Source organism: Sceloporus undulatus, chromosome 5, assembly GCF_019175285.1.
Source record: "Sceloporus undulatus isolate JIND9_A2432 ecotype Alabama chromosome 5, SceUnd_v1.1, whole genome shotgun sequence".
NCBI classification, from domain to species: domain Eukaryota; kingdom Metazoa; phylum Chordata; class Lepidosauria; order Squamata; family Phrynosomatidae; genus Sceloporus; species Sceloporus undulatus.
This window is the reverse complement of record NC_056526.1, coordinates 86,769,529-86,776,319: the sequence shown is the minus strand read 5'-3', so window position 1 is coordinate 86,776,319 and position 6,791 is coordinate 86,769,529.

Below are 6,791 nucleotides of genomic sequence, written 5' to 3'. Positions count from 1 at the left end.
AACCGTCTAAGCTTACGAGGAAAAGAAAAAATCAAATCCAAAAATATTTCATTCTGTGAAGTGCCCGCTGACACCAGATAGTCCTTACTAATAACTGTGTTAAAACGATTATTTGCCTTAACCCAGATTCTCATGCGTCGCACTGACTCTCCAGTTTGGAATTAGCAAGGTAGGGAAGTACAAGAAAGAGTTTGGTTGGAAGGAGTGTGAGTTGGAGCGACAATATACAGACTATCTTCTGTCCATTTATAATTATTCAGAGCTGCTTGCCTGTGGTCTGAGGATTAGAAGAAGCTCAGAGAATCTGTTGAAATGATGCCAAAACAACCATTTTTTTCCCCTTGGCCTTCTTTCTGTTACTTTGAATATTTTTATAATTGCATTCGGGAGGGGAAAGGTCTGCAGTTTTCTTAGATTCCCAAAGGGATCCATGAGCTCCAATGGTTTAAGAACCGCTGCTTATATGTCTCTCTGTTTACGGTACATTTATTTTTCAAAAAAAAATGCGTGGAAATAAGTCTTTAATGGCTAATTCCAAAATAGTATTAATGCTACAGGAACACACAAAGTGCTATTGGGAGAGGCAATCATGCACAATCAACCACACTTTCTGAGATCAAGCCCCAGTGCAACTCAGTGGGGCATACTTCTGAGTAGACAAGCATAGAATTCATCATAAATATAGTTAACCCCGTGCAGTTAATTGCATAAAACATAATGCCACCCCCTTTTGCCATCTAAAGTCATAGGCCAAGACATACTTCCGTGAGCACGTTGTTCATTCTTTGTTTCCCCATGTGCAGATCTGTGAACTTCAGCCACTGATTCACACTGAAGAAGTGTGTCCAGGCATAGTTGATTCCTTGTCACACTCAGGGAAGGAAAAGGAAACCTCTGTCACCAGTAAGCTGCTGTTCTTTGCAGTTCAAGGAGGGGAGAAGACACCTGGTACTTGCACAGCTGAGCAGTCACTGAGAGCCTCGGGTTGTGTTTGCCTATCTGGTTGAAGGTTGATAAAAGGAGATATGAATATCTCCTTCTTGTAAACACTCCCAAAATAATTGCTGGCATAAACAGCTATTATGCTAGTATAGCCACCACTAGAATTCTACATACAGTTTGCACAAAGAAAAAGAAAGGAAACTTTAATAAAAGCATTGGGCTAAAGATGAAGAAGTTGGTTCACAGCTGCAGATGTTCCTCTGCTCTTCCTGCATTTCTGATCATGTGCTGAAGAGGTCATGGGAGGAGGTCAGTAAAGTTTTCCCCCACCAACCCTTGTTACTTCTCTAACCAGAGGATAATGAGGCATGATATGCCATAGAAGTTTGTGGTCCTGCTTAGTTAACTGTGGGAATTGTCTCTATTGAATAGCTACATGGTCGTAACCTGTAAGATTCACTGAGTGTTTCCCAGTAGACATGGCACCCATCTTCTTTTTTATTGTTCCATCTTGGACCAGCTCTTGTGCCCTGTGTTTCCTTTAAGCAGAGAATATCAGTATATGACTTAGAGAAAAATACCATGTGTGTTTTGGTAATGTAGGCTATAATTTGACTTAGAACAAGATTTCAGCTCATGAGAAATCCACACCGTTATTTTCACCAGGTGCAGATATTTATGAAGCAAAAGCTTCTGTGCGGAAGTATTATTTATGACTTCTGCATCTTGACCAAATTTTAAGATGTATGTAAGGCATCCGCACAAACCCAAGGCATTGATTGCAACCCTCTGTTCTGCCCAAAATCTGCTTCAAAACGTTTCTGAGCCCACTGGATGAGGTTTTCTGGGCACATCAGAGAACCCTTAGAAAAAAGTGAGGTTGCTGTTTTGTACTTCTGTTGTATCCCAATGCTTCTGTAATAATCAGACTCTACCCTTCATATCTATCTACAAAGTCTGCAGGCTCCATCTGAGATTCTTCATCTCCATATGTACACATGTGCAGCTCCATATCCTCCTTGAGGAAGAAGGAAGGATTATCCATGAGGGGGACGTGAGGGCAAAACCGGTTCAGGACCATGGAAAGCAGCTTCTCGTGTTTGTCAGCAGGAGAAATGTGGTACTTTCAAATAGAGTGCATCCATCTTTTCCTCTCCTTGGAAGCCTAGAGCCGCTGAATCTTCATGGTCTGAATTTCTCCAATTTTCCTATCTCTCCACCAGTAAGTGACACTTCAAGTGTTCCTGCTGAACTAAAGACAGCTACCAGCAATTGGCGGTTTTGGTTGGAGCCACAAGAGCAGATATCACCCTCTATGCCCCTCCAAAAAGGTTTTACACATGCAAAGCCACACTGTGATGAACACATAACAGGATGCCAGCCTAGGTGTGGTAAATTCATTTATACAAGGATACCATGTTTCTGTGATTTCTTTTAACCCTTTATTTAATTCAGAGAGACTATGCTGTCCCACGTCTAAGCATCCCACTGGTAACAAAAGAAAGTTGCCATAGTGCCTAGCCATCTGCCTGATCTGGGTTTTTGTTTTTGTTGGCACTGCAGTCCTCAGAGACAGTCAGCATGTTCTGGTCTGAAGACATGACACAGAAATATCCATAATTACAAAGCACAGGGCTGCAACTGCACTGTGAATGCTTCCAAGGATGGCAAATTGTTTCCTCTCCCTTGCACATTTAAGGACATGGCATGATGGCCTCATATTATGGGTTTCCCTACACGTTGTGTTGTAACCGGGCAGTAGTACTCACAACTTGAAGGCATTCCAGACTAGTTCTCTCAAGCATTATGTGGAATGCAGGAAACATGTTTAAACATGTGTTTTAATGGATTTCCATTGTGTGCATCACAGATTGCTTGACCCATATAATGAAAGCTAATTTTTTCCTACACAGAAAATTTCTACTCATCTGAAAATATGTGTGTGTTTGCATTTTTCTCAGACTGACATTAATTATTTCTTTCCAGAATGAGTATGCAGCCCATTTAGGAAAGGGAGGAGGAGTGAGATGCCAGTCTAAGTCAATGAGAATACTGTTGTGACTTGCCACAAACAAATAGGCCTTGACAAGTGGAATGCTTGTGAAAAACTTCCAGACCAGCATACCTGTGATGTCAAAAAAACAAACAAAAACATCCAGTTTTAAAAAATACCAAAAATACTATTTTGGACTTCAAAGAATAAACCTACCTCCAGTGTCTGAATGTTAGTATTCCTATATAGGTCAGTGTTAGGATGGTTGTGATCCTCTTATTAGTGCTAAAAAAGCACATTTACGGTGCAGTTGATATAACATAATATCATTTATAAGGACTGTAATGCTTCCAGATTAGTGTAACAGTTGATAAACATTCAAAGGCACAATGTACTCTTTTAACAGCAAGTGTGGTTATATTTGACATGAGCGCCTTTAGGCCTGGGAACCAATACATTGTTTATTAAGAGCAAAATATCAGCAATACGTTTTTTAGGTCAGTTCACCACTTCAGTTGAGTCTCAAGTTCCAAAAATATATTTTTTAAAGCTGCTTTTATTAGTTACAATGGTATGACTGTTTAGGAATTAAACTTAAACTAACATTTTTCTTCCTCCTGCATGACAAAATTTTATGTAGCTAGGTAACGTCTTTTGTTGATTCTAATCACTCCAGCCCTCCAATGCTGTAGCAAAACTCCTATGAGTGACTCCTGTCTTTAATGTACTCATTATAGGTTAACTTGAAACCGTTTACACTAGATGATGACTAATGATGTAGATGGAATTTAGGTTTTGTTCATCCTTATTCTTACAACAGACGTGAGTAGAGGAACCACGGATCATGGAGTCCTTTTGGAGATGTGAAGACCATGAGACCATTAACACTACATAGATATAATAATGCTATTCCACTTTATCTGTCATGGTTCCATCTCTTACTGAGAATTCTAAAATCTCATCTCTAGACTGCAAAACCCAGGTTTCATAGGCTGGAACCATGGCAGTGAACATGGAAACACAGTATTGTAATTCTTTGGTGTGAATGATCTCCAGAATTGCTGGCAAGATTCTAAGTTGGTTGCACCATGTCTTTTAATAAAAATTTCCTTAACTTTTTGGCAGTATTAATCCATTCCTAATGATTTCCAGTATGGATTGCCTTTTCCACCGTGTTGTATGTTAAACTTTCATAGAGTCCTTTGTCCCAACAGTAAAGATGTAAATCTTCAATGCCTTCATTAACTATACAAGAAAGAATAATTTGTTTTTTGCAGAAGCCATACAACATCACCTCCTACTCTCTCACACACTAATGACTAATTTCCTAGATCAGCTTCTATGTTAAGTACACTTAGGCCTCTACAGACCAGTGTGGGTCGGCATCATGCCATATGCCCAAGCACACAGCGGGAGGCATCACTGTGCTCTGTTGGCATAGCGTTTAAACACACTACACCAAAGGAGCACCGAAAAAGCCACTGTTGCCACAAATAGGCCACCCTTTCTGCAGCATGAAAAGGAGCCAGTTTTTGTAGTTTTTTTACACTGCAGAAAGGCCAGATCAGAGCCCTGGGTGTGGTTGCTGCAGCCCCGATCTGGTGCGTTCCAGGGGCAATTTCCAGAAACATCACATCTGTAGTCACCAAGCAGATCCTTTGGGGATACCACTTATACTCTTCTCTTGTGAGAACTGTCCATTTATTCCTATTCTCAGTGCCTTGCTTCAACCAGTTACTGACCACCACTTGTTGCCATCAACACAACTCCCTTCAGAAAAAGAATAAGATTTTTGATTTAGTCTGAGGCAGATCTTGTCCTTCGCCTCATCAGCAAAAAATCCTTGGGCTGGTTGCACCTCTCTCTGACCTCCAAGGTTTTTTCTCAACAACAATGTTGCTAAATATGTTGAACAAAGCCAACTAAAAATGTACAGGGTAGTTTCCATTAGAGTTTTTAACCTGTTCAGAGTCTGTTTCCATGTCCGGTAACATAAACATTTAAGTTTATATAATGATTTATTGGTTGGTTTGTTGCTTTTAATATCCTCCTATTTGAGGGTACTGAATATGTATATATAATTGTTCTTCTTTTTAAGAAAATAAAAAAAAACCCTGCTAGACATAACTTTGCCAAATGTTAAGATGAATTCACTGCTAAAACTTTTTTCATCAGTTGTATACTAATATGTTCTGTGACTGCTGTTGATATCCTTTGTAAAGTTGTGCTTTGTGATTGTTGGTACTGTAGATACATCTATATTCTACTTGGAAAGCACCTCTTTGTCACCAGGTATGTTATATGTATGTTTTAGCATGATGAAACCCAATTAAGGTGAATTTAAAATTAAAATGGGCAACACAATCAATTTATTGGTTGTCCAAAATTATTTGCTTGAACAACAAAATAAAAGGTGCTGAAGCTATGTCATGATTTATGTTGTTGTTTTGTTGTGTAAATTTCACCTAGATTAAAGTTTGTGTGTGCCTTCAAGTCATTTTCAATTATGGCTACCCTAAGGTAACCTATCCTGAGGTTTTCTTGGGGTGGGTGGGTGGGTTCTGTCTCTTTCTCTGTAACAATGGTGGGTCCAGACCACCAAAAAGTACGTGCTTGGCACGTTACTAGGGTTAGAAAGGGGCTACGGAAAGGATGCCCTAACCTTAGTACGTGCCAAGGCACGTACAAAATGGCGGCGCCCAGAACAGACCATCACCCATTGGACTACTGGCTGTTATAGCAGATTTGAAAAAGGGGGGGGCATTTGTGATAGTGGCAATAGTGTCACCATTGTAAACATAACTACTGAATGCTTCTGATATGTAGGATTAGCTTACATGTTCATAAATGCTCAACAGGATTGCAATTATTTCACATTTACAGTCATGCATGATTGTAATAACCAAACGAATCCTCAAACATCTACCTTTGAAGTCTTGCAGCCTCCCAACCTCCATTTCCAAGCCAATGATGAAAGTGGTACAGTGAGTAATGGTCCACCTCTCCCAGTCACAGGGTGTGCTGAGACGGGCAACTGAGCCAGACCCCACAGACTCCTGACTGTCTTAGTGTGCCTACTAGTGTGATAATATCGAATAGAGCTGAAAACATAATTATTCACCTCTTGGAAATAGCTGTTGCAAGTGGGCATGGGAGGTGCAAGGCTTCAAAGGTATGATACAGGGACTAACATCCAGAAACCTCTAATTGAACCTGCATAGCCACACCATCTGATGCAAGATCCCTGCCATCAGAAATGTTTCTGTGCCAAAATGCCTTGTGAGATTGGGGGAGCAAAATGAATCGGTTAGAACTGCAGGACAGTCTTCAAAATTTGTTTAGTCATTCAAGAACTTCTCACTGTGAGAAGAAAATTGCTAGAATTTGTTTTAGAGAAGAAAATACATGAACAATTACATGCCTAGTCTGTACTTGTAGTTGCATCAACTACTGCCACAATGGGAAATCCACATCTTTTACGTGTTGTGTGATCTTGTGTCATGGTGTAAACCAGTAAGTTTACAGAGCTATATTGGTGCACACAGCAAAAGATTTCAGGTTCATTTGTGTCTCTTCCCTTGTTTTTAAAAAGGATGGCAAGCAGAAAGGGATAGTTATGAAAACATGGTTTTGTCATCTTAAGAGACATGGCAAGAGTTCCGCTCAAAGCTTATATTTGAGTTCCAAACACTTATGCCAATATTTATTTTCCCAAAGTTCTGGCAAGTTCTGATTCAAGCTGAATAAATTCCGGGGCAATAAAACATTATCAAAGCATGATACTGGGTCTTTTAATCAGCAGAGCTGAAGATGAACAAAGAAATGATGGTTAAAAAAAATCAGTGCTAGAGGAAAT